Source organism: Thamnophis elegans, chromosome 2 (assembly GCF_009769535.1).
Source record: "Thamnophis elegans isolate rThaEle1 chromosome 2, rThaEle1.pri, whole genome shotgun sequence".
NCBI classification, from domain to species: Eukaryota; Metazoa; Chordata; class Lepidosauria; order Squamata; family Colubridae; genus Thamnophis; species Thamnophis elegans.
This window is the reverse complement of record NC_045542.1, coordinates 157,109,886-157,137,406: the sequence shown is the minus strand read 5'-3', so window position 1 is coordinate 157,137,406 and position 27,521 is coordinate 157,109,886. Positions and strand designations below refer to the sequence as shown.

Sequence of the window (27,521 nt, the reverse complement as noted above, 5' to 3'; positions counted from 1 at the left end):
TCAAAGTGAGATTCGAGGAATCGAAAAGGACCTACTGCCATGGAATCACTGAAAACATCTTCCAAACACCTTGATGGAGATTGGACAAGTGTGCGTTTCCACCTCCTGTCGCTAGATGGCGGTCAGGCAACATCTGTGCCTAGAAAGCCATCTATTCTACACCATGCTTGCGTTTAAAAAAGGAGTTTTAAACCATTGCTAGAAAGGATAGGAGGAGAGAAGCGCAGAGGAACTTCCTCTTCCGGACGACTCATGGGAGGAGGAAGGTGTGCAGGGCGGCTCTTCCAAGTTTGAAGTTTAATAACATTTGTATGCTGCCCAATCCAGAGTCGAAGGATCGAACCAGCAGCTGGAAGGTGAGTGGAGGGCCGGTGGGAGGAGAGTCCTGGAGCAAGTCGGGCCCTTCGGTTCCTCCACGGCCTGGAAGCAGAGAAGCAACTGGGCTGAAACATCTCAGCTGCTGCTGCTGCAGGTTCCTTCCCTCCCCGAATTTAAGCCCACTGGTGCTGCCCGCTGTGAAACTGGTGGCTGCAATTTTCCTCCTGGTGGGAAGAGGGAACCTCTTTTAAATTAGGGGACTGGAGACTAAAACATATGAAGAAACGTTGCAGGAACTGGGTATGTCTAGTTTAACAGAAAGCAGGACAAGGGGAGACATGATAGCAGTCTTCCAATATCTCAGGGGTTGCCACAAAGAAGAGGGAGTTGAACTATTTTGCAAGGCACCTGAGGGTAGAACAAGAAGCAATGGGTGGAAACTAATCAAGGAGGGAAACAACTTAGAACTGAGGAGAAATTGCCTGACAGTTAGAACAATTAATCAGTGGAACAGCTTCCCTCCAGAAGTTGTGAATGCCCCAACACTGGAAGTCTTTAAGATGTTGGATAGCCATCTGTCTGAAGTGGTATAGGGTTTCCTATACCTTGGTATAGGAGCCAAGGTGGCGCAGTGGTTAAATGCAGCACTGCAGGCTACTGCTAGATCAGCAGGTCAGCGGTTCAAATCTCACCGGCTCAGGGTTGACTCAGCCTTCTATCCTTCCGAGGTGGGTAAAATGAGGACCCAGATTGTTGGGGGCAATATGCTGACTCTCTGTAAACCGCTTAGAGAGGCCTGAAAGGCCTATGAAGCGGTATATAAGTTTACTGCTATTGCTATTGCTATTTCCTGCCTAGGCAGGGGGTTGGACTAGGAGACCTCCAAGGTCCCTTCCAACTCTGCTATTGTATTATTATATTAATTAAGGTTGATTCTTTGGGAATGGCTTCCCTCCAGAGGTTGTGGGTGCTGCCATCACTGGAGGGTTTTCAGGGGAGATTGAACAGCCATGTGTTGCTTGTGCTGATATGCTGTGCTTGATTTTTGTCAAACATGTCACTGTGCATTATGGTCTGGTCTGTGCAAACGACAGTGTTCCAGAAGTCCTGTGATTTTTTCAGATGCAACTTTGCAAATCTCAGCCATGTTCCTATGACCTTTTTAGAGAGAAGAGCAACCCTTCCAAACGAACCAGAGTTGTTCAGTTTTTTTTCTATTTGCACTGTCATGAATCTTGATATTTAACATGCTAACTGAAGCCTGTAGAGTCTGATATATAACCTTTTTTAAAAAAAATTGCTCTGGCCATTGCATCATCTGGCCTTGGGATGGATTTTCTTGGATGTCCACTCCTGGGAAGATTGGCAACGATCACATTTTTCGGGGTATAAGACACACCAAGGTTTTGAAGGGGATAATTAAAAAAAAGTAGGTAGGTAGATAGAGTTAGAGAGAGAGAGAGAGTGGGTAGGTAGGTAGGTAGATGGTGTGAGAGAGCGAAATACAGTAGGTAGGTAGGGAGAGAGATTGCGTGTGTAGGTAAGTAGAGGGATAGAGAGAGAGTAATAGAAAGAGAAATACAGTAGATAGGTAGGGAGAGAGAGGTATGTAGATAGAGGGATATGGGTGCTTTTACTCACCCATAAAGCCCTACATGGCAGTGGATCTGGATACTTGAGAGACCGCCTTCTGCCGATTACCTCCCTACGACCTATAAGATCGCATAGACTGGGCCTCCTCCGCATTCCATCGGCCAGCCAGTGTCGGCTGGCAACTACAAGGAGGAGGGCCTTTTCAGCAGTCGCCCCGACCCTTTGGAACGAGCTCCCCGTGGAGATTCGTACCCTCTCCACCGTCCAAGCCTTCCGCACAGCCTTGAAGAACTGGCTCGCCCGTCAGGCCTGGGGATAAGGACCGTTACCCCGCCCGAATATTGAATGTATGGTGTTGATTTTATTATATGTTGTCGTCTTAATGTTGTGTTCCCCCTCCCTTGGTTTTCTGTGAGCCGCCCTGAGTCCCCTCAGGGAAAAGGGCGGCCTACAAATATTAATAAAAACCATAAAAAAAAAAAAAAAACCATAGAGAGAGAGAAATACAGTAGGTAGGTAGGGAGAGAGTGTGTGTAGGTAGGTAGTATCCAAGTGTATTTATCCATGTGCTGGAGAAGGAAACAGCTGACAATCTGCAGCACTTGATCAATGTAATTCTCATCAATCAGTTAAAGAGCTTTTGGAAAAGAAAAAAAAAGTTTTTGCACAATGCAAACCTCCCCAAAACAGTCCATTTTTCACGAACATGGGCCCTTTTTTTCAAACAAAAGGTAAGGACAGCCTTGGGGGGGGGGGCTTGCAGAGTGCTCCGTGGTGGCAAAAACAAGCAAAAAAATGGCTCGTTTTTCTCGAAAACGGGCCCATGTTTTGTCAAAAAAACTGCATACATAGCCTTATAGAGTGCTGCTGGTGGGGGAGCAAAAATGGGCCATTTTTTGCTTATTTCTGCCCTCCCCAGCCCCCAAGAGCTCTCTGAAAGCTTCCACAACAGTATGCATGGCCATTTTGGTGAAGGGGCGGGGCTTCAGAAGGCAAAAAAGTGCTATATGATGCTGATGATGCTGATGATCAATTGATAGGTCAGAGTTTGCAGCAGCAATCACATCAATTGATCAAGGGCACTTTATTAGCAGCACTTGGCTGTCACTGTGGCGCTCCATCATTGGAGGCTTTTCAAAAGACACAAGAGAGTGACTTGTCTGAAACGGTATAGGGCAGTGATGGCTAACCTTTTTTAGCTCCCATGCCAAAAGCGGGGGTAGAGCAGTGGGGATCATGTGCGGGCATGCCCACACCCATAATTCAATGCGCGGAACATCCCCACGCATGTGCAGGCAACCAGCAAACCACCCATCGCTTTTGGCACAGTTTTTTCGCCCTCCCCAGGGTCCAGAGGCTTTCTAGGAGCCAGGGGGGGTTAAAACAGCCTCCCCCCCCCCGGAGGCCCTCCGGAGGCTTCAGGAGCTTCCCTGAAGCCTCCGGAGGGTGAAAAGGGAACTACGGGGAACCCGGAAGTTTGGGAATGATGACTTCCGGGTTCCCCATGGGTCCGATGAAGCCTCCAGAGGGCTAAAAGGGATCTATGGACAAACTGGAAGTCACTTCTGGTTTGCTCATAGGAGCAGTTTTTGCCCTCTGGAGCCTTCAGGGAAGCCTCCTGAAGGTCCCTGAATGCTCCGGAGGGTGAAAAATGCTCCTACGGGGAACCTGGAAGTTCAGGAAATGGGAACTTCCAGTTTGTCCGTAGCTCCGATTTTCAACCACTGGAACCTTCAGGATGCTTCCCTGAAGCCTCGGGAGGCCAAAAACCGGCCCTACAAGCAAACCAGAAGTGACAATCACATGTATATGGTCTCCTGCTTTAGCAGGGCTTAGATTAGAAAACCTCCAAAGTCCCTTCCAATTCTGTTATTCTCTATACCATAGAAATTAAAGAGGGTGTAGTTTCTTTTTCACTGGACTGTATTTGAAAACAACCCTTTGCGCTGCTAAGAATTCATTGATTGATCCAGTCAACAAGTGAATTTCATCATTGAATGGATCTGGGTAGTCTTCCATGTGTCAAATGAATAATGATTAATGTAAAATATGCCGCTTGCGAGAGTCCAATATTGCACAAACTTCAAAGTGCTGTTCACCATCAATCAGCAAAGGAGCAGGCGGAGGGTCATCAGGAGGGTCATGCACGCAAGTGCGAAACACGAACAGGTTTAATGAGGTTAATGTGGAACACTGGGTGAATCCGGTTGAGGTGCTTGGGCAGCTGCAATCGCACAGAGACAGGGTTGATGACCTTTACGATAGGGAACGGCCCTACATATTTCGGCCCCAACTTTTTGGACTTTTGGGTGGTGTGAAGAAATTTTGTGGACAGGTAAACTAAGTCACCCTCCCGGTAAACATAAGGCTGGGCACGCTTCTTATCAGCCTGTTTTTTATGAGCACGATGGGCAGCATCCAAACTTGCCAAAGTCAAAGGCCAAACACGGCTCAGACGGTCGCTCCAGTCAGCGACGGAAGAAACTTGCGGCTGGTCACGAGGCAATTCAGGAATAGGGACAAAATCTTGACCATGAACAACACGGAAAGGCGTGAACCCAGTGCTGGAATGGACAGAATTGTTGTAGGACACCTCAGCATGCGGGAGCAAGTCCACCCAATCATCCTGCTGATAATTGATAAAACAACGTAAATATTGTTCCAAAACAGAATTAGTCCTCTCACAAGCGCCATTAGTCTGAGGATGGTAGGCGGAGCTAAGCCCCTGGGCGGAGCCAATACATTTGAGAAACTCCTTCCAGAAAACTGAGGTGAATTGGACACCCCTATCGGAGATGATGCGATCAGGCACTCCATGCAAACGGTAAATGTGGGAAATGAAGAGTTTAGCTAGTGCCTTAGCGGAAGGAATCTTGTGGCACGGTACGAAGTGAACTTGCTTGGAAAACAAATCCGTAACAACCCAAATGACGGTGTGCCCCTGGCTCTCGGGAAGCTCAACAATGAAGTCCATAGAAATCTCCTTCCAAGGGGCAACTGGGCGGGCGACAGACTGGAGCAAGCCTTGTGGCTTTCCCGGAGGCTGTTTTGCGGCCGCACAAACAGGACAACTGGCAAAATAAAGTTCAATGTCCTTTTTCAAAGAGGGCCACCAAAATTATCTTTTCACTAAATGTAAAGTTTTCACAATCCCAAAGTGACCCGCCAGTTTGGAGTCGTGAGCCTGTCTGAGGACTACGAGACGAAGAGAGGCGGGTATATACAGTTTGGCGCCGATCCACGGCAAATCGTCCCTCATCGTGCACTCATCCTTCTGGAACCAGTCATCCTGGGGAAGGGCGCATTTGAGGTCAGACAGAAAATCTTGAGGCACGTTCACTTGGGCAGACCCGGTTACAGCACAGAAACCGCTTTGGTCGCATTGACCGATGATCTCTGGAGAGCCAGAGACCGAGGCCATCCCTCTATCCTCGACCTCTCGGCGGCTTTCGATACCATCAACCATGGTATCCTTCTGCGACGACTGCGGGAGGTGGGGGTGGGAGGCACTGTTTTGCAGTGGTTCTCCTCCTACCTCTCGGACAGGTCGCAGTCGGTGTTAGTGGGGGGGCAGAGATCGACCCCTAGGCCCCTATCATATGGGGTGCCACAGGGTTCGGTCTTATCCCCCCTACTATTTAACATTTACATGAAACCGCTGGGTGAGATCATTTGGAGGCACGGGATAAAATACCATCAATACGCGGACGATACTCAATTGTATCTGTCCGCCTCGTGCCAACTCAATGAAGCGGTGGACGTGATGAGCCGGGGTCTTGAAGCCGTTATGGACTGGATGAGAGCTAACAAGTTTGTACTCAACCCGGAGAAGACCGAGTGGCTGTTGTGTTTCCCTCCCAATAATTCGATCAGTGTTCCATCACTCAGGCTGGGGGGTCAAATTTTATACCCCTCAGAGAGGGTTCGCAACTTGGGAGTCCTCCTGGATCCACAGCTGACTTTCGACCACCATCTGACGGCTGTGACCAGGGGGGCATTTGCCCAGGTTCGCCTGGTACGCCAGTTGCGACCCTACCTGAACCAGGAGGCTCTCACAACAGTCACTCGGGCCCTTGTGACCTCTAGGCTGGAATACTGCAATGTGCTCTACATGGGGCTGCCCGTGAAGAGCATCCGGCGACTTCAGCTAGTCCAGAATGCGGCCCCGCGAGTGATTGTGGGCGCACCTCGGTTCGCCCACATAACACCTATCCTCCGCGAGCTGCGCTGGCTACCTGTTGATCTCCGGGTGCGCTTCAAGGTGCTACTCACCACCTATAAAGCCCTCCATGGTAGTGGATCTGCGTACTTGAGAGACCGCCTCCTGCCAATTACCTCCCTGCGACCAATTAGATCGCATAGATTAGGCCTCCTCCGAGTACCATCTGCCAGTCAGTGTCGACTGGCAACCACACGGAGGAGAGCCTTTTCAGTAGCAGCTCCGACCCTTTGGAACGATCTCCCCGTGGAGATTCGTACCCTCACCACCGTCCAGACCTTCCGCACAGCCCTTAAGACCTGGCTAGCCTGTCAGGCCTGGGGATAAAGATAATCTGTCCCCACCCGAATGATGAATGAATGTTGTTTACTATTTTACTTTTATGTACTATTTTGTGTCTATTGTCTGTACCCTCCCTTCCCCATTTTATGTAAGCCGCCCTGAGTCCCCTCAGGGAAAAGGGCGGCCTATAAATATTAAAAAAATCTCTAAAAATCTCTAAATCTCTAAACATTGAAAAGGAAAACAAATCAGTCCAGAAATCAAATGATTTCCACTTCCTCCAGAAAAACACACAATTCTTCACCTTCCGGGTAAGAGAGAAAAAAGAGAAAATAAAGAAGAGATTTCTATCTGGAGAAAGTAGAGTATGCAAAACTCAAGTATATGTTACATGAAAAGTCAAGGGGGATTATTGTTCTTTTGAGCAAAAAAGGGAAATATCTAGAAGTTACTGGGCAGAAAGTGGGGCAACCCTCACTCTGGAAGGAAGAATATCACCACTAAATCAAAGCAGCACTAAACAAGGGATCTTCCATAATTTTGATCTCCCCAGGAATATGAGTTGTGGAAAAGCTCCATTGACATGCCTGTTGTGCGAAAGATACAACTTGCAACTCATAGCTGATTATGCCTGAGAGGAATCCAAACTGGAGAAAACTGGAGAATGTGGCAAAACCTTTGGTCAGAACAACTGTTGTGATTCAGGGAAGGATCCACATAAGAAAAAAAGCCCTTCAAGTGCTCCCAATGCGGTAAATTTTTTAGCGAGCATGGCAACATGGACTCATACCAAGATGAAACCCTTTGAATGTCCTGATTGTGGGAAAAGTTTCAGTACCAATTCGACCCTGGTTCAACACCGGAGGATTTTCACGGGAGAGAAACTGTTTCAATGTTCTGATTGTGGGAAATGTTTCAGTCAAAATTCCAAACTCGTGAGACACCAGAGAACTCACACAGGAGAAAAACCCTTTGAATGTCCTCATTGCGGAAAAAGTTTCAGTCGGAACTCTTTCCTTGTGGCACACGAGAGAACAGGAGAAAAACCCTTCGAATGTTCTGATTGCGGGAAAAGTTTCTGTCAGAACTCCACCCCGGTGAAACACCAGAGAACTCACACAGGAGAAAAACCCTTTAAATGTTCTGATTGCGGAAAAAGTTTCAGTCAGAATTCCAACCTGGTGACACACCAGAAAACTCACACAGGAGAGAAACCATATGAGTGTCCAGAATGTGGGAAAGATCTCAGTAATATGACTAGCCTTCTAAATCATATGCTTATACACACAGGGGAGAAACCATTTGAGTGTCCTGACTGTGGGAAATGTTTGAGTCAGAATTCCCAACTGATTACACATCAGAGTGCTCACACAAGAGAGAAACCGTTTGAATGTCCTGATTGTGGGAAAAGCTTCACTCAGAATTCCAGCCTGGTGACACACCAGTGGATTCACACAGGAGAAAAACCCTTTCAATGTTCTGATTGCGGAAAAAGTTTCAGTCAGAACTCCAGCCTGGTGGCACACCAGAGAACTCACATAGGAGAAAAACCCTTTGAATGTTCTGATTGCGGAAAAAGTTTCAGTCAGAACTCCAGCCTGGTGGCACACCAGAGAACTCACACAGGAAAAAAACCCTTTCAATGTTCTGATTGCGGAAAAAGTTTCAGTCAGAATTCCACCCTGGTGACACACCAAAGAACTCACACAGAAGAGAAACCATATGATTGTCCAGACTGTGGGAAATATCTCAGTAGTGTGACTAGCCTTCTAAATCATATGCTTTTACACACTGAAGAGAAACTCTTTGAATGTCCTGATTGTGGGAAACATTACAGTCAGAATTAAAACCTGGTGACACACCAGAGAACTCACACAGGAGAAAAACCTTTTGAATGTTCTGATTGTCAGAAAAGTTTCAGTACCAATTCCAGCCTGGTGTCACACCAGAGAGAAACCATTTGAAAATCCTAATTGCAGAAAAAGTTTCAGTCAGAATTCCAGCCTGGTGATATACCAGAGAACTCACACAGGAGAGAAACCATATGAGTTTCCAGACTGTGGGAAATATGTCAGTAGTATGACTAGCCTTCTAAATCATATGCTTATACCCACTGGAGAGAAACCCTTTGAATGTCCTGAATGTGGGAAATGTTTCAGTCAAAATTTCAGACTTCTGAGACACCTGAGGAAACTGAGGAAACAAGAAAGAAACTGTTTAAATGTCCTGATTGTGAGGAAAATTTCAATCACAATTCTAGGCTGGTGACACACAAGACGGTTCACAGAGGAAAGAAATCCTTTTGTGAGAATCAAGAAATATAGCCTATGATCAATTAAGAGTCAATAAGTCCTATGGATAATAGAAAGCCCCAGAAGAAAGTGATATGAACCAAAGTTTTCAGATCGGATGATTTCAAAATTTACCAGAAATATATGTAATCCTTCTGAACCGTTGCTAACTCTGAAATATGTTTTTGCAAAATATGCACTTGTATGGATTCGTTTAAAATAGGAAGAATGAAACTGTTAGAAATAAAGAATTGAAAGTAATGTTACACCGATGTTCACAGAGAGTGTCAGTTAGTGAGGTTGTGAAGCAAGGATGTCATTAGAAGAATAGTATAAAAGATAAGGTTCAAGATCGGCTCGGGACTCTTTGATTTATAGCAGTGCTTGTAGGACTTGCTATTTCTCATTGGCCCTCTGCATTAATATGTTAATGCAGTGTATTATTGCTATTATCTATTCATTTCTAATGTTCCAAATTATTAAAAACAATAAGCCTTATGTTAAAGGAAGAATTTTTGCTTGTGTTGTTGCCTTTGTTTCCCTGTTGGAATTTTCCTGTCACACTTTGGATGTCCCGATTGTGGGGGGAAATTTCAATCACCGTTCCCATCTTATGAGACACCTTATGAGACTTTCCCTTATGACTGTGGGAAAGAGCTCTGTGGGAAATCATGTCCTTATACAAATCAGGGGAGAAACCACTTATGTGCCCTGAATGTGATCAGTGCTTCAGGAAATGTTCCACCCTTATTGCACATGAGAAAACCCACGTGACCCAAAGTGATGAGTGTAGAGAAGGTTTGAATTTCATTTCTAATCTCCCATTTTGTGTCCAGCTGAGAAATGACTGATTTGAAGACTTTGCCTGATTTTTTTGTAGGCAAATATGTTGTATTAGATGGGTCTTCAGCGTAAGAAGTGACGGGTCCCTCCTATGGAGGAAGGAACCCTGAGCATAGTGCAAGACAGATATTTATACATTTCTTTGCTTTCACTTCAGACTAGCAGAAACCTGTTGAAGCCTAAACTTCAGCCTTGCCATCTCAACATATGAGCAATCATCAAATTCATCAAATGTGTGATTAACATTAGCACAAAAGGTTTGACTAGCCAGAGACATTTTTCAGGCTTGAAAGACATGGATTTTCTCCATGTTGTAGGTGTGCAGTTTCTCTGTGGGTCGCTCATGAAGCCAATGATGAAAGAAGACAAGGAGGCAGGTTTCTTTCGTGATGAGCCGACACGGAATAGAATCCGGAGGCCTCTTTTATTGAGCATACACAAGGAAAGGGTGGATTCACATAATCAATGTGGACCAATCATGGTTGAACAAGTCTATGGTATATGGTAACTCATTTACTTCCATGTAGACCTAAAGAATGCCCATCAAATAAATCTTTTACCAGCATGCAAACTTCTAATCCTTAATTAATGTTTGAGAGTTAATCAGTTGTAACCTCTGACCTAATTAACGAACTCCCTGATTTAATCAACGCTTATAATTAAGAGTCTGTGATTGCTGATCTTACTTAGTGTTAAGAGGTAAACAGTGGGTCTTACTGATCCAATCATATGGTTAGTCATTACTTCTATTGCATACGTGTTTCAGCATAGCTAACGTATGGTAGGGCTTTGTGTTGTGAATCAAATGTAGCTGTGTTAATGTTTTTGCCCTGTGTTTTCCAGACAGCCATAATAGCCGCCCTATACACAGAACTGGTAATGGATCTCAACATCTCCTCAATTTTGTTTTAAAATGAGAAGGAGGAAAACAAACATATCAAAATGCAGATTCTTCATCATCACTGGTTATAGCAAACACCTTTACAAACAGATTATTGTCTAGCTCATATTCGTCCTCAGCGTCCAGAAGGGATTTAGTTTCGTTGATAAGAGCGTCCTTCCTAGTTGAGGAAAAAAGGCCTTTGCAGAGCTGAAAAAGGGAGGGTAGGCATTGGATGCAGCAGCAATTTGTAAGATTAAATGTCCCACATACCCCCTTTCTTTTTGTTTTTTCTTCAAAACGTGAGTGGAATGCACACGTGTTTGACAAAAGATTAAAATTGGTCAGATCAGGGAGATTATGAGTTGTGAACCGCCCTGAGTCCCCTCAGGGAAAAGGGCGGCCTATAAATAAACTTTCAAACTCAAAACTTTCAAATTTAATTCTTCTGATGAAAAAGCATTGAGAGAGACACTAGAAGGATCTCTTCAGTGGCTCCCAGATAGCTTTCAACCATGAAGGTCTAGCAACCAGGGTACAAATTTCTGGAAAGAAATTTACAGTATCCAATTTTCCATGCCAATTAGTATCAGATATCATTTTCTGTGAGCTTCCAGACAGGTTTTAAACAAGCAGAAAAGGGATGGTTCTTGAACCTGCCCTGGCTCTTGAGGCCAAATTGAGTTTAGCTAATGTGCAATCCAGGCTTTTGTGCCTGGGGCAAAAATCAACCTAGGAAAAACTGTGTGGAGATAGTTTCAATCTAATTCTGAATAGGCTCTTATCTCTCTCTTTCTCTCTCTCTCTTTCTCTCTCTCTCTCTGTTTTTCTTGGTGTGTGTGTGTGTGTGTGTAGCTGCTTCTACAATACAGAAAATACAGACATTTTGGACAAACTTTCCCTCCCACCAGACATAAATCCAAGGTGTTCAGAATTGCTGTACTAGCCATTCACAAATACAATTCTTACATGAATACATTAAACTGATTACAATATAAATGAGACAAGAAAGAAATCTAACAATGAATTTCTGTGAAGGAAGCAAAGAAAGAAAACTTTAGGATCAATTTTCACCCTCCCCTATAGTCTTCTGGGGATAAAAGAAAGTCCTTTGGTCTTTTACTTCTCCATCTCAGAGTCCATTCTTTCATATCTGCTGGATGGCATTAGGCTTAGCTTGCTGATAAGAGTGGTCAGTCAGGCTAGGTAGAGTCTGTCCCAGGCTTGGCTAAATTTTTTCTCCTCATGTCAGGTAATCACCAGCAGCCAATTCAAGAGTTAGCAGTCCTTTGTGTCTTAGGTGAAGAAAAAGAGAGGCCAAATATACAGTTCTATACAGACATAGTCCCATGTTGTGGAATCTCACCCATTCTGTCCAAATGTGGAAATCCAAACATTATTCCAGAAGGCAGACAATGTAAATGATGTAAATTTCATGGAACAGGACATTCCCACTGCTTCTATGATTGAAACACTTTTGCAGTAAGATGAGTAAATTTTCAAAAGAGACAACAACTTGTGTTGCAAACAAACAAACAAAATATCATAAGGTAGAGTACCTTGACTCACAAGCTTTTAAAATTGCACTCAGGTGTAAAAGAGAAAGGGAAGAAAAATAGCTTTTTTTTTAAAAAATGCAATTAAAAAAAGAGGTACTTTGAGTCAACGCTCCAAAATATTAGATTCCATTCAGATGGAAGCAAATTCTCATCAAGTATGTTAGAACATTTACAAATGTAAGCAAAATATCTCAAAATCATTTCTGTTTATAGGTATAATTAAGCATTTTAAACCTAAAAAATTTCCAGAAGGAAAAGAGAAAAACCAAAATTGCATTCAGAGCAGAAAAGGAAATGTAACTGCATAACTTTTATAGATGAAAAGATAACAGCGAAAGGTAAAGGAGCAAGTCACCCATTTACTCCAAATTTCTTAGAAGAGAGAGGAAAAAAAATTGTTTAAATGAGCAGAAAAACTTCACCCCCCCTTCAATGACCCAAAAGGAATGAGGGAAAGAAGGGGGGGGGGGAATGCACAGAGGCATTCATACACACGTTCACTGTAAAAATGAGCAGACACACTCTCCCCTCCTTTCCTGCTTCCCTCCAAAGAATGACCCAGAGGGGGAAAAAAGGGGGGGGGGGTTCACGCAGGCAATCACAGGTCTTTGGATCTCTTCAGTTATCACTTTCTGGGGCATTGGGGACATATACATTCATACTGCAATCAGAGCACATGCTTGCTCATGCCAACCAATCATTATAATTATTTCAGGAAGCTTTTTCACAAGCCACCAAGCTTCATTTTATTTATTAGAGGATCTCACCCTCCCTTCAGGTTTGGAAATGATAACACACAAGAATACACACACATACCATTAAACAACCTTGCAACTTACTGCTTCTTTATATGAAAGGAATAAAAGTACATTCATACCAACTTTTACCATTGACATACATTTGCACTGCAATCAGACTGCTTGTGTAAATTAACTTCACATACAAAAATCCCATTTTATTCATTTTTTCATACAAAGCAATCATTACAATTATTTCAGGGAGCTGTACATAAGCCAATGAGCTCCATTTTCTATTATTAAGAGATTTCAACTTCCCTCCAGGTCTGAAAATGATTACACACACACATGCACACATACCATGAAACAGCACTTTCAGGCCTGGGGGAGGTTCTGTCCCTTTAAATCTTCAAATTTCTTTCCTTGGAGAACTTGTGGCTCATTCTCCAAGCAGTGGGGAAACTCAGAGAGCAGCTTAAATCCTAACTACTCTTCCCTCCCCCACAGCGTCAAGCCCAAGCTTATTTATTTATTTAGCTAGCTGATCAAACATATCACCATCAATTCAATTCAATTCTACATGTTATTAGATGCACACCTAAGAATTTTTTTAACAGACATTACATCAAAGTAATCAAGTCCAATTACCTAGGTCTTCCCATTCAGTCAGGCTTTACCTCGTTACCTGCTAAATTTCTTACTTTTGCTCAAAGTTATGCCCATTCTATCTCCTTAAGCACTAGATTGTTAATATCTGTCTCTCCCTGGGATGTTCCGTTTCTATCTTGATCTCCCAGCAGCGCTGGCATATTTTTAAAGGTCAAGATTTATAGAGACAATGTATAGAGATGTTTGTCCACATTATTTGCATTGGCCAGGGTTCCAGCTTGGTCCTCCCAGCTGAGCGCTGGCATAGTTTTAAAGGTCCAAACTCTTAGCTCTCCAAGCAGAACGCTGGCATAGTTTTAAAGAGCAAGATATATAGATATTTTATTAACACATCATTTGCATCTGGGTGGGGCTCGAGCTCTGCTTTTCTTTTAAAAGACAACTATTAACAGCTTTCTAACATATCCCTGTGGACTTCTTAATTGCTTTCGGGGAAGAAACTCAGGTGGAACTTCTCTTCAGTTCATCTGATGGTGGCCAGAAAATCAGCAAACTTGTTACAAAATCTAAATTAAAACTGTCTAGGGGCCAGGTTTCGAGTAGGTTGGCCAGATAGATGTGCAGAGGGTTTTTACTCAGGTTGAAGGCAAACCTTTAGTAGGAATTTCCTTCATTTTATACATGCACAAATAAGGCAACACTCTCCTCCTCCCCCAAAAGAAAAAAAATCTTTACTCACCTGAAGAGTAAATCTTCCAGGCCTGAAAAACATGAAAACAAGGTTCCCTCCCCCACAGAAAAGGCATTGTTGGGGGATTACGGGTAAGGGAGGGGCTTGGGGAGGGTAGAAAGCTTGCAGGCAGAGTAAAAAAAGGGTAAAATCATCAGTTACTAAACAGATAAACTGGTAACATTATGGGGATATCACAGATGCAAAATGGGGTCTGGATTCACATGCTTCAGGAAAGAAACAGGTAAAATCATTTAAACACACGACAGAAGCAAGGATGAAACTTTTCCTGTAAATGAACTTAAAACATTTCCTGGGTTGTTACTTTAAGGCAAAGGGAAGGAAGGAAGGAAAAAAAACACTTCTCTGTACTCTTTTTTTTGGGGGGGGGGGAAACAAACTGAGGGAAGGGAATTTCTGCCAGTTTACTCCTTTCTTTGAACACTTTAAAATCCCTGTCTTTTGGATTGAAGACATACAATTACCTTGAGGGTGCACAAAAACTTAGGCACACATTTACACAAGAACAAGGAGAAAATAAGAAGGGAAAAAAACAGAACTCTCAGGTTTTCACATCCTACATTCCCAGCACAAATCTGTTAAATTAGGGAAGGCACAAATCTTAACAAACAAACCACGTGGTTACATAGAAGACAAAGAGACAAACAGACAAGAGAAAAAAGAAACCTCAACATTTTTCCCTTTTCTTTTAAGTACCTTTATGTACTAAGATCTTTTTTTGAGGGGAAAACGGGAAGCGACTTGCCCATCGCTTGAATAATTACACCAGAAAATTTACAGATATCCCGAACTTCTACCTGTTCCTTCGAGAAACCCGACCTCATACTCACAAAATGGGAGGGTGCTTCATTGGCTGACGGCCGGCCCTGAGTGCGAGGCTTTTCCCAGCCTGGGGGTGAGATGAGGTGGGCGACACGGATCATCACGTCGGGGTCACCAGATGCGGTTTCTCTGTGGGTCGCTCATGAAGCCAATGATGAAAGAAGACAAGGAGGCAGGTTTCTTTCGTGATGAGCCGACACGGAATAGAATCCGGAGGCCTCTTTTATTGAGCATACACAAGGAAAGGGTGGATTCACATAATCAATGTGGACCAATCATGGTTGTACAAGTCTATGGTATATGGTAACTCATTTACTTCCATGTAGACCTAAAGAATGCCCATCAAATAAATCTTTTACCAGCATGCAAACTTCTAATCCTTAATTAATGTTTGAGAGTTAATCAGTTGTAACCTCTGACCTAATTAACGAACTCCCTGATTTAATCAACGCTTATAATTAAGAGTCTGTGATTGCTGATCTTACTTAGTGTTAAGAGGTAAACAGTGGGTCTTACTGATCCAATCATATGGTTAGTCATTACTTCTATTGCATACGTGTTTCAGCATAGCTAACGTATGGCAGGGCTTTGTGTTGCGAATCAAATGTAGCTGTGTTAATGTTTTTGCCCTGTGTTTTCCAGACAGCCATAATAGCCGCCCTATACACAGAACTGATAATGGATCTCAACATAGGTGTGTGTATTTGTATTTCTCTCTGAGTGTATCTGGAAATGTATACTCTATCCCCAGGACTTCCAGATATACAGTCATGTAAAAAAGGAAGTACACTCTTCTTGACTTTTATGATTTTACTTATCAGGACATAGTAGAAATCATGACATAGTTAAGAACTTAAAAGTTCTTAAAAGTAGGTAAATACAACCACAACAACATGTGACATATTACATCAGGTCATCATTTATTTTATTTTAAAAAATGGAGAAGTGTGTGAAAAAAGTATGACTCAATAATATGTAGAGCCACCCTTAGCAGCAATAACTAGAAATAATTCTTTTCTGTATGACTTTATCAATCCCTTGCAAATGTCAGCCTCTGCTTCGCTTGCTTGCTTTCGGCTGCCATGGAAATGGGGAGGGGGGCATGGTATTTGGGATGGGAATAAATGGTGCAGGACTGATAGTCAAAAAGGAAGTTTTGTTCTCACCATCTTCTGAGCATGGTATTGGCCGATGTTTGGACCTGGTCAAGGCCAACCATCCTGCATACCAACCTGATGATGGTTCTTGGAGATGCAACCACATGACACCTAAGGGAGTTGCAGACTGGGCAATGGGGTGGGGGTTGTTAGAGGGAGGGGGCTGGGCAAATGTTTGATATGTATGATTTCGTGCTTTTCTGACTCAGACTTTGCTTTACTTTGCTGCTATCTATTCATAACCAGTAAAAGTACTTTTAATTCCACAAACAATGGAGTTGAAAATTTTGTTTCTTGGTTACTGAAGGAGGCATGCCTGACAATAAGCAAGGTCTCAGTTCGCGCTCATCCTGGAGCTAATACCTTTCGAGGGGAGTGCAATTAAAACAAAACTTTCATAGAAATGTCCAACCCAGGCAGTGACCAGGAGGACAACATGGCACTGCCAGATCCACATGCCCCTTGGAAACAGAGCAGACAGAGGAACTGGATTTGGAGGAAAGATCCGTTCACCCTAGGTGGTCGTTGGGAGTGGGGCAGAGATATGACCCTGAGGAAATCCCTGCCGGAGCTACCACCAGCCAATACCGGCGACCTGCAGCTGCTTGGCAGGAAGCCAAAGAAGAGGATCTCGTGATGTCCCACGCTATGAAACTCTTCCAAGAGGCTTGGGGGAAACGTTTTTGTGAGCGCCAGACTGAGAGGGAAGCTGATTTTCCTGATCAAGAAGAGAAACATGCAGAGGACCTGCCTCACCCTGGGGGTGGGGCTGGGGGCAGATAGCAGAGCTGATCAGGATGGGAGAGCCCCAGCACAAGAAGCAGCAGCCACATAAGCCCCTCCAAGGGGGGAGCCCCCCCCGAAGACATCGAATGACAAAAGTTCCTCCTCTTCGTATGAAATTCGGAGGGGACCCCACAGAACTGGGATTTTTCCTGGTCCAGGTCTGGAATTTCATGCAACAGTTTGGAGAAGATTTCCCCAACGAGGAAAGAAAGGTGAAACTGTGACAATAGCATTGGAGAATAAGGCGGCAGCTTGGATGGTCGCCTTGCATAATGATGACTTTCCCTGCTGAGGAATTACAATGTGTTTATGGCCGCCCTGAGGAAGCGCTCTGATGACTCTCTAGCCGAGCGTAAGGCGAGAGCCAAGATGAAAACTCTTACTCAGGGAAGAAGTCCAGTGGCTGAGTACATCCAAGAGTTTCGTGATCTGTTGGTGCGTATGCGGGAGTGGTCCGAGGAGGCTTTAATAGACAGTTTTATGAATGGCCTGAACCAAGATATATACCACAACTGTGTTAACAGAAGGGCCCCACACAACCTGCAACGTTGGTACGAGCTGGCAGCAGATGTGGAGATTGACCTAGCCAGGAATAAATACTGGGGAGACAGTGATAAAGGTAAAAATCTGGGAAATGTTTCCAGGAGACCAAATACTGAATGCGACCTCTATGTTTTCTGGAGTCTACGATTTCTTTAACTTCAAAATGTTGTTCTCCCTCAATAAGAAGAGGGACCGGAGGTGAAGGTTGAGGCGGACGAAAGGAAGAAGTGTGTTCTGGTTTCAACAAGTTCACATGAAATACAGGAAAAATTCTTCTAAGGTTCTTCAGCAGCTCCAACTTCACCGACACAGAATATATGATTTTTACAATGGGGAACGGACCTAAGTACTTTGGCCCCGGCTTCTTCGATTTTTGGGTGGTTTGTAGGAACTTGGTGGACAAAAACATTCTATCCCCAACTTGGTACTCTTTAGGTTTAACCCTTTTCTTATCCGCCTGCTTTTTGTGAGTCTGGTGAGCCGCATCTAATGCTTTGCGGGTCATTGGCCAAAATTGCTGAATTTGATCATTTCCCTCTAGGAAGTGTCGCCAGGTCATCACAGCCCATCTAGCAGCAAAAGCTTCCTTTTCCCATATGGCCCATCTCCTTTCTATCTCTGTAAGCTTACGTGAGGTGTAAGCGCATGGTTGCAATTTACCCTCAGCATTACAATACAATAGCAGAGTTGGAAGGGACCTTGGAGGTCTTCTAGTCCAACCCCCTGCCTAGGCAGGAAACCCTATACCGTTTCAGACAAATGGCTATCCAACTTCTTCTTAAAGACTTCAAAGTTGGGGCATTCACAACTTCTGGAGGCAAGTTGTTCCACTGATTAATTGTTCTAACTGTCAGGAAATTTCTCCTCACTTCTAAGTTGCTTCTCTCCTTGATTAGTTTCCACCCATTGCTTCTTGTTCTACCCTCAGGTGCCTGGGAAAATAGTTTGACTCCCTCTTCTTTGTGGCAACCCCTGAGATTTTGGAACACTGCTATCATGTCTCCCTTAGTCCTTCTTTCTATTAAACTAGACATACCCAGTTCCTGAACCCGTTCTTCATATGTTTTAGTGTCCAGTGCCCTAATCATCATTGTTGCACTTCTCTGCACTCTTTCTAGAGTCTCCACATCTTTTCTACATTGTGGGGACCAAAACTGAATGCCGTATTTCAAGTGTGGCCTTACCAAGGCCTTATAAAGTGGTATTAACACTTCACGTGATCTTGATCCTCTCCCTCTGTTTATGCAGCATAGAACTGTGTAGGCTAAAAAAGCTGCCAAAAAGACAGCTGTTGCACATTGCTGGCTCATATTTAAATGGTTGTCCACTAGGACTCCAAGATCCCTTTCACAGTTACTACTGTTGAGCAAGGTTCCACCTATACTGTATCTGTGCATTTCGTTTTTGTTGCCTAAATGTAGAACCTTACTCTTTTCAGCATTGAATTTCATTTTATTAGATAGTGCCCAATGCTCAAGTCTGTCAAGATCCTTCTGTATGTTTAGCCTATCTTCTGGAGTGTTGGCTATTCCTGCCAGCTTGGTGTCATCTGCAAATTTGATGAGTTCCCCAATTATTCCCTCATCCAAATCATTGATGAAGATGTAGAAGAGTACTGGGCCCAAAACAGAGCCTTGGGGTACTCCACTGCATACTTCCCTCCATGAAGATGCAGTTCCATTGAGGACTACATGTTGAGTGCGGTTGGTCAGCCAGTTACAAATCCATTTGGTGGTGATGCCGTCTAACCCACATTCTTCTACTTTATCTAGTAGTAGGTTATGGTCTACCTTATCAAATGCCTTACTGAAGTCCAAGTAAACTATATCGACGGCATTCCTCTGGTCCACTAATTTTGTCACATTATCAAAGAATGCCATAAGATTAGTATGGCATGATCTGTTTTTGACAAACCTATGTTGGCTTTTAGCTATTACTTTGTTTGCTTATAGGTGTTCGCTAATTCGTTGTTTGATTATGTTTTCCAGAATCTTTCCTGGCATTGAGGTCAGGCTGATAGGTCTGTAGTTTCCTGGATCTGTTTGTTCCCCTTTTTTGAAGATGGGAACCACATCAGCTGTTTTCCAGTCCTCTGGTAGTTCCCCGGTGCTCCAGGATCTCTGAAAGATATACTTAAGTGGTTCTGAGATCTCGTCTATACGTTCCTTCAGAACCCTGGGGTATAATCCGTCTGGTCCTGGCAATATGAATTCATCTAGGGTAGACAGGTGCTCACTTACCATTTTCTTCCTTATTTCAACTTGTGTTCCTAATCTGATTTTTGTGGTGCTGTTTTTGATAGGTTGGACTGTTTTATGCCTATGTGTAAAGACAGATGGAAAACATGAGTTAAATAATTCTGCTTTCTTCCTGTTGCTTGTCACCTACTTGCCACTTTCTCCCAGCAATGGACCAATTGTTTCCTTAATTTTTTTCTTGTTTTTAACATGTTGGAAGAAACTTTTTTTTATTTTTTACTTTTGTGGCAAGCCTTTCTTCATTGTGAGCCTTAGCTTTCCTCACTTCATCTTTACATGTTCGGGCTATTTGCTGATATTTGTTCTACTACTTGTGTTTGCATAATGCCTTAATTATATCCTCCACTTTCCACTTTTTATACTTACCTTTTTTGTCTTTTTAAGTCCTGAGTGGTCATCATCTGAATCGGTTTCACTTTCTCCCACGGAAGAGAAGGGTTCCTTCTCCTGGCCTGGAGAAAGGACATCAACACCTTCCACGCTTTCCAGGGCAGTTTCACAGCGTCTCCCTAGTTGCCAGCCAGGTTCCTCCCTACCAGCCAGGGTCAGTTTTGGGAGATGTCTAGCGTAGCAGTTGGGTTCCCAATGCCCCTCCATTCCTGCTTTTGGTGCCTCCTCAGATCTCCCCCGCATGCGCACCAACAGCTCACAAAACTCCTGTGTGTACTCAGCCTCAGGCCTCCCCTCCTGGGTTAAGGGTTTCATCCTGCTTTTTTGCCTTTTGATTTAGGGGGGGGTGTCATCAAAACGTTTCCTCAAGGCAGTCATAAACCCCTTGTAATCCCTCAGCAGGAGGGAATGATCATTATGCAAGGTTACCATCCAGGCAGCCGCTTTTCCTTCCAAAGCCATAGTAACACTTCTCACTTTGGCAACTTCCGACAAAAAACCTCCCCAAACTCCTGCATGTAATTCCAAACTTGCAGTAAAAAAAACCCCAGTTCTTTGGGATCTCCTCTGTACTTCACTCCACGTGGAGGATCTGAGCATTTGGTGCCTTTGGGGGTTTCCCTCCTCCTTGGGGGAGCATGACCTGCTGCTGTGGCTGGTGCCCCTCCCTCTTGCCCAGCTCCGGTAGCTGTTTTCAGGGAGGTTTCAGGGCTAATCAGGTTTTCTGCTCCTCCCTCCGCCTGCTCGGCTAATCCACTTTCCCTTTCAGCAAGACTTACATGGACGTGTCGTCGCTCCCAAACCTCCTAAAGAAGATGTAAAGCATGTGTCATCATGACAGCCTCTCTTTCAGCTGCCTGCCAGTCATCTTCTGGTTTTCCGCTGGTTGTGACCCTTGCCATTACCTTCTCCTGTTTGCTGCAGGAGTTAGATATTTGGGTGCTCCCCCCACGGAAACTTTTAACTCCGGGATGGGTGCGAGCTGAGACCTTGCTTAATGTCAGGCATGCCTTCCTCAATAACCAAGAAAGAAAACTCCTAACCCCATTGTTTGTGGAATTAAAATACTTTTACTGGTTATGAAAAGATAGCTACGAAAGAAAAGCAAGGTCTGAGTCAGAAAAGCGCAAAATCTTACATATCAAACATTGCCCAGCCCCCTCCCTCCAACAACCCCCACCCCATTGCCCACTGCAACTCCCTTAGGTATCATGTGGGTTACATCTCCAAGAACCATCATCAGGTTGGTATGCAGGATGGTTGGCCTTGACCAGGTCCAAACATCGGCCAATAACATGATCAGAAGATGGTGAGAACAAAACTCCCTTTATGACAATTATCTTGAATGTCCAGTCCTAGGAAGATTGGCAACTGTCTTGAATGTTTCCTCTTCTGAATAATCTTCCTCAGTGTAGAATGATGGATTTTAAATTACCATATTTTTTTGAGTATAAGATGCACCAAGACTTTGAAAAGGCAAATTTTTAAAAAAAGTTTTTGCACTCTGCAGATCACCCAAAAATGGCCCATTTCTCGCATAAACTGGGCCATTTTTGTATCCAAAAAGGGCATGCACAGCCTTTAAGGGGCTTATTGACTGCTCCTGGGGGCTGGGGGAGCAAAAATGAGTGAAAAACGGCCCATTTTAGCTCATATCTGCCCTCACCTGCTCCCAGGAGCACTTTGGAAGCCTCCTAAGGGCTATGCACAGCCATTTTGGTGAAGCAGGCAGGGTTTCAGGAGGCCAAAAAAGTTGTATTTGCTGTATAAGATGCACCCAGATTTTCACCTTTTTTTGAGGGAAAAGGGTGCATCTTATACTCCAAAAAATATGATATCTGGAAATAGCCTTTTAAATCTTCAAAAATTGATGTACAGCAACAATTGCTTTTCTAAGATCATTACACTTTGCCATTGTTTTAACACACACCTCAATGTCAGAGACTAGGAAACTCCTACACTTTGGCTTTTATAGATGTAGTCTTTATCTGACCCGTGTTGCAACGTGAATCAAGTAAATGCAGTCTTACTGAAGTACTAATGCAAATCTCTGGCATTTTTCATGTTTCAGCTAAGCATGAAAAAATTAAGTTTTGATTCAAAGCAAAATTGTGGTTGCATGATTGCATTTCCATTTTTAGTGTTTTTAAATTTTATAACACCTGTGTTTGAAAACAACTCTTTGCGCTGCTAAGAATTCATTGATTGACCCAGTCAACAACCAATTTCTTCATTGAATGGATATTTGAACTTGGATCTGGGTAGTTTACCATGTGTCAAAAGAATCATGATTAATGTAAAATTACTGTAGGATTGTGGCATGTTTGCTATTTCATTGCAACATAAGCTCTTTTCTTTTTTCCTCATTTTCTGCAACTATTCTATACATAATTAAAGATACATTTCTGCAACTATTCTATACACAATTAAAGATACATTTTATTTGTCTATCTTATAGACAAAGAAGATGGCAATAGGAGCACTCTGGACACTGAGGATAACAAGCAACACTGAATAGCAAAGCAAGTCAGTCTGGAAATCAAAATATTTTCCATTCCCTTCAGAGAGCCGCACAATTCTCCAACTTCCTCAGCAGGTGAGAAAGAAAATCAAGAAGAGATTTCTAGCTGGGAAACGGAGAGTGTGAATTCAAGCATATATTACATGAATGGTCAAGGGAGATTATTTTTCCATTCAGCAAAAGAGGGAAATATCTGGAAGTTACTGGGGAGGAAAAGGAGAATTGGAAAACCACGTAGAGCAGACAGTGTGACAGGCATTGCTCTGGGAGGAAGAAAACGGCTTGAAACAAAACACCATCAAACAAGGGACCATCCATATTTTTGATCACTTCAGGAATATAAGTTGTGGAAAAGCTCCATAGACGTGCCAGTTGTGTGAAAGATACAACTTGCAAATTATAGTTGATTACGCATGAGAGGATCCAGACTGGAGAAAAGCCATACAAATACTTTGAATGTGACAAAACCTTTGGTCACAACAGCTCCGTTTTGTTTCATGGAACGACCCACACGACAGAAGCCCTAAAAGTGCTCCCAATGCAATAAATGCTTTCGCAAGTATGGCAACGTGGACTCACACCAAGGAGAAACCGTTCGAATGTCCTGATTGTGGGAAATGTTTTAGTCAGAGAGGCATCCTGGTGGCACACCAGATGACTCACACAGGAGAGAAACCCTTTGAATGTCCTGATTGTGGAAAACGTTTTAATGATCATTCCCACCTGGTGACACACCAAAGGACTCACACAGGAGAGAAACCATTTGAGTGTCCTGATTGTGAGAAAAGCTTTAGACAAAATTCTCACCTCGTTTCACACCAGAGGATTCACACAGGAGAGAAACCCTTTGAGTGTCCTGATTGTGGTAAAAGTTTTAGTCACAATTCCAGCTTGGTGCAACACCAGAGGACTCATACAGGAGAAAAGCCCTTTAAATGTCCTGATTGTGGGAAACGTTTTAGTCAGCTTTCAAGCCTGGTTTCACACCAAAGGACTCACACAGGAGAGAAACCCTTTGAGTGTCCTGATTGTGGGAAAAGCTTCAGTCACAATTCTCATCTCGTTTTACACCAGAGCACTCACACAGGAGAGAAACCCTTTCAATGTCCTGATTGTGGGAAAAGCTTCAGTACTAATTCCAACCTGGTGACACACCAAAGGACTCACACAGGAGAGAAACCCTTTCAATGTCCTGATTGTGGTAAAAGTTTTAGTCAGAATTCCAACCTGTTGGCACACCAGATGACTCACACAGGAGAGAAACCCTTTGAATGTCCTGATTGTGGAAAACGTTTTAATCATCATTCCAGCCTGGTGACACACCAAAGGACTCACACAGGAGAGAAACCATTTGAGTGTCCTGATTGTGAGAAAAGCTTTAGTCAAAATTCTCACCTCGTTTCACACCAGAGGATTCACACAGGAGAGAAACCCTTTGAGTGTCCTGATTGTGGTAAAAGTTTTAGTCACAATTCCACCCTGGTGATACACCAGAGGACTCACACAGCAGAGAAACCCTTTAAATGTCCTGATTGTGGAAAAAGCTTTAGTCAAAATTCTCACCTTGTTTCACACCAGAGGACTCATACAGGAGAGAAACCCTTTAAATGTCCTGATTGTGGAAAAAGCTTTAGTCAAAATTCTCACCTCGTTTCACACCAGAGGATTCACACAGGAGAGAAACTCTTTGAGTGTCCTGATTGTTGTAAAAGTTTTAGTCAATATTCCAGCATGGTGACACACCAAAGGACTCACACAGGAGAGAAACCCTTTAAATGTCCTGATTGTGGAAAAAGTTTCAGTCATTATTCCAGCTTGGTGACACACCAAAGGACTCACACAGGAGAGAAACCCTTTGAGTGTCCTCATTGTGGGAAAAGTTTTAGTCAGCTTTCAGGCCTGGTTTCACACCAAAGGACTCACATAGGAGAGAAACCCTTTGAGTGTCCTGATTGTGGAAAATGTTTCAGTACCAATTCCAGCCTGGTGACACACCAAAGGACTCACACAGGAGAGAAACCCTTTCAATGTCCTGATTGTGGGAAAAGTTTCAGTACTAATTCCCACCTGGTTTCACACCAAAGGACTCACACAGGTGAGAAACCCTTTGAGTGTCGTGATTGTGGTAAAAGTTTTAGGCACAATTCCAGCTTGGTGCAACACCAGAGGACTCATACAGGAGAAAAGCCCTTTAAATGTCCTGATTGTGGGAAAAGTTTTAGTCAGCTTTCAGGCCTGGTTTCACACCAAAGGACTCACACAGGAGAGAAACCCTTTGAGTGTCCTGATTGTGGGAAAAGTTTCAGTCAAAATTCTCATCTCGTTTTACACCAGAGTACTCACACAGGAGAGAAACCCTTTCAATGTCCTGATTGTGGGAAAAGCTTCAGTACTAATTCCAACCTGGTGACACACCAAAAGAATCACACAGGAGACAAACCCTTTCAATGTCCTGATTGTGGGAAAAGCTTCAGTAACAATTGTAACCTGGTGAAACACCAAAGGACTCACACAGGAGAGAAACCCTTTCAATGTCCTGATTGTGGTAAAAGATTTAGCCAGAATTCCAACCTGTTGACACACCAAAGGACTCACACAGGAGAGAAACCCTTTCAATGTCCTGATTGTGGTAAAAGATTTAGTCAGAATTCCAACCTGTTGGCACACCAAAGGACACACAGGAGAGAAACCCTTTGAATGTTCTGATTGCGGAAAAAGTTTCAGTGAGAATTCCAGCCTGGTGACACACCAGAGAACTCACACAGGAGAGAAACCATATGTGTCCAGACTGTGGGAAAGATTTCAGTGTTAGGACTACCCTTCTAAATCATATGCTTATACACACAGGGGAGAAACCATTTGAGTATGCCGAATGTGGATGGTGCTTCAGGAAAAATTCCACCCTTATTGCACACAAGAAAATTCACATGAGGCCCCAAGTGATGAGTGTAGAAAAGATTTGAATTTCATTTCTAAAGTCCCTCTGTAAATCCAACTGAGAAATTGACTATTTAATTTGACTACAAAGAATTTGCCTAATTTTTTATAGGAAAATATGTAATGGCGTTAAACGGGAAGGAGGAAGGAAAAAATGGCAACATATTAGTGTGATAATGCCTATCTGGTCATTAGCAGCAGAACTTGCTGGATATGGGTAGTTCTTGGGTTATGAATGTAATGGATCCTGCCCATTGCATCTGAAACTTGAGAAGTTATGGGAGTGAATCTCTTACATTGAACGACATCACTCCCTGCTTTCGCCCACACACTCATTGTTTTCCTGCTTCAGATCAGTTGGACAATGCATCTGGCGCCAAGAAAGCAGCCCTGAGAGGCTGTGCGCGACTTCTTAGAGTTGCTTTCTCATTGGCAAATCACTTGAGGATTGCGTTCCTGTAGGCTTTGGCAGCCCTTTGCAAAAAGCCTTTGCCTGTAGGAACAGGACCTCAGAGGGACACACCCACTCCTCCCAAGCTCAGTTGGTGCCAACAAAGGCAGTTTGCAAGGGGCTGCTGAGACCCTATGGGAATGCAATCTCCCAGCAGGCTTTGGCAAGAAAACGGCAAATGGAGGGAAGGACTGAAAGAATGAAGTCTTCTCACCATTTGCAAACGTCCATGCCTCAATTCACAGAGAATAGATCCCTAAAGTGTCAGATTACTCAAGACTACTGACCTTGCGTGATCTCGCGGTAGGTTAGGCCTCTGTCTTCTGAATGCAGGCAAATAAAGCACAGCAGAGAGATCTTTGAAAGTTAAGTCACTCTCCACAGGCAAAATGCCTGTGAAGACTCAGCTGGGGTTGGGAGAATAGGGGTGAATATAACAGAGCCTCTGCGGTCGTTCGTAAGGATGAACAACAGCCGTGGTGCTCCCGTATTCATAATTTTGGGATTTGTATGTAAATGCTGTGGGGGGAGGGGGGCTTATCGTGTAACTTTGAACATTTGCTAAAAGAACACTTGTAACCCAAGGATTACCTGTATTTATTTTTGTAGAAATTTTAAAAATCTTTTTGGAGTGGTCGCTGCCAAGGATTTAGGATCAAAGAGTTTCAGTGGGTGAGAGATTAAAGGAAGCCAACTTCATTGGTGCTGGCCAGAGATGCTTCCAAGGACACCCATGCTAAATGTCTTGTGCGTCTGTAACTTTGCATACACAGATGTTTTCATTAGGTCAAAGAGGAAATCACGTAACCAGCAGAGCCAGAAAAGGGGGGCTTGGGAAGGGGAGATGATTGTCTATATATGCTGAGAGAAATGTTTCCAAAAGGCATTTCAAAAGGTTGGAAGAAAGATTGGTAATACAGATCTGCATGATAATACTATCAAAGTTGCCCCACTTTTTGTTTGATACACATTCCTTTTTTTAATTCAAAATTTTAATTAATAAAATATGCAAAACAAGCAAAAACAATTGATACAGAGAAGCAGGAAAGGAGTCAAAAAAAATAAAAAAAAATATAATGCACCTGCCGTCTTTTTCTCTGTTGAGAAATTGTCATCACCCATTCCTCTTTGGAAATTACCTCTGCTCAGTTTACCAGAATAAAATCTTCCTTGGAAATTGATCCTCTCTTAAAGTCCATTCCTCAGAGTAATCCAGTCCAACATTTCACTTTCACATTGCTCTTGGAACAGGGAGATTTTCTCTATGCACAGGTTGAAAGCAGGAAAGCTTTAATGAATACATTATATCGGTAAAGATGAGGGCAAAAGCAGATCTATTTCCCGCGCAAATGCACATAAAGTTCAAGTTTTCCCTCTCTGCTATTAGGCCAGGACACATTGTCCAATGGAGACTTCCAGTATTGTTGTGAGAAAGTCTTTTTAGGCTCTTGTAAACCTGCCAAAACGTCCTTGGTTCCCATGGTTGGCATCGATGTCTGGAGCTTTGTTCTTTTTTTTTAAAAAAATACTTTTTTATTTCCATTTTCATAACATACACTCACATGTATACTATA

The 27,521-nt window shown here is 43.4% G+C and overlaps 1 protein-coding gene and 2 pseudogenes across 1 annotated transcript in view; all 3 read left to right on the top strand.

The window, feature by feature from the left end:
• LOC116504798 overlaps positions 1-8,280 on the top strand; it is a 133,148-nt pseudogene extending 124,868 nt beyond the window's left edge.
• Positions 1-27,521, top strand: part of LOC116504750 (zinc finger protein OZF-like) — a 183,981-nt gene that overhangs the window by 90,544 nt on the left and 65,916 nt on the right. The window lies entirely within an intron of this gene.
• LOC116504747 lies at positions 296-27,461 on the top strand (annotated as a pseudogene).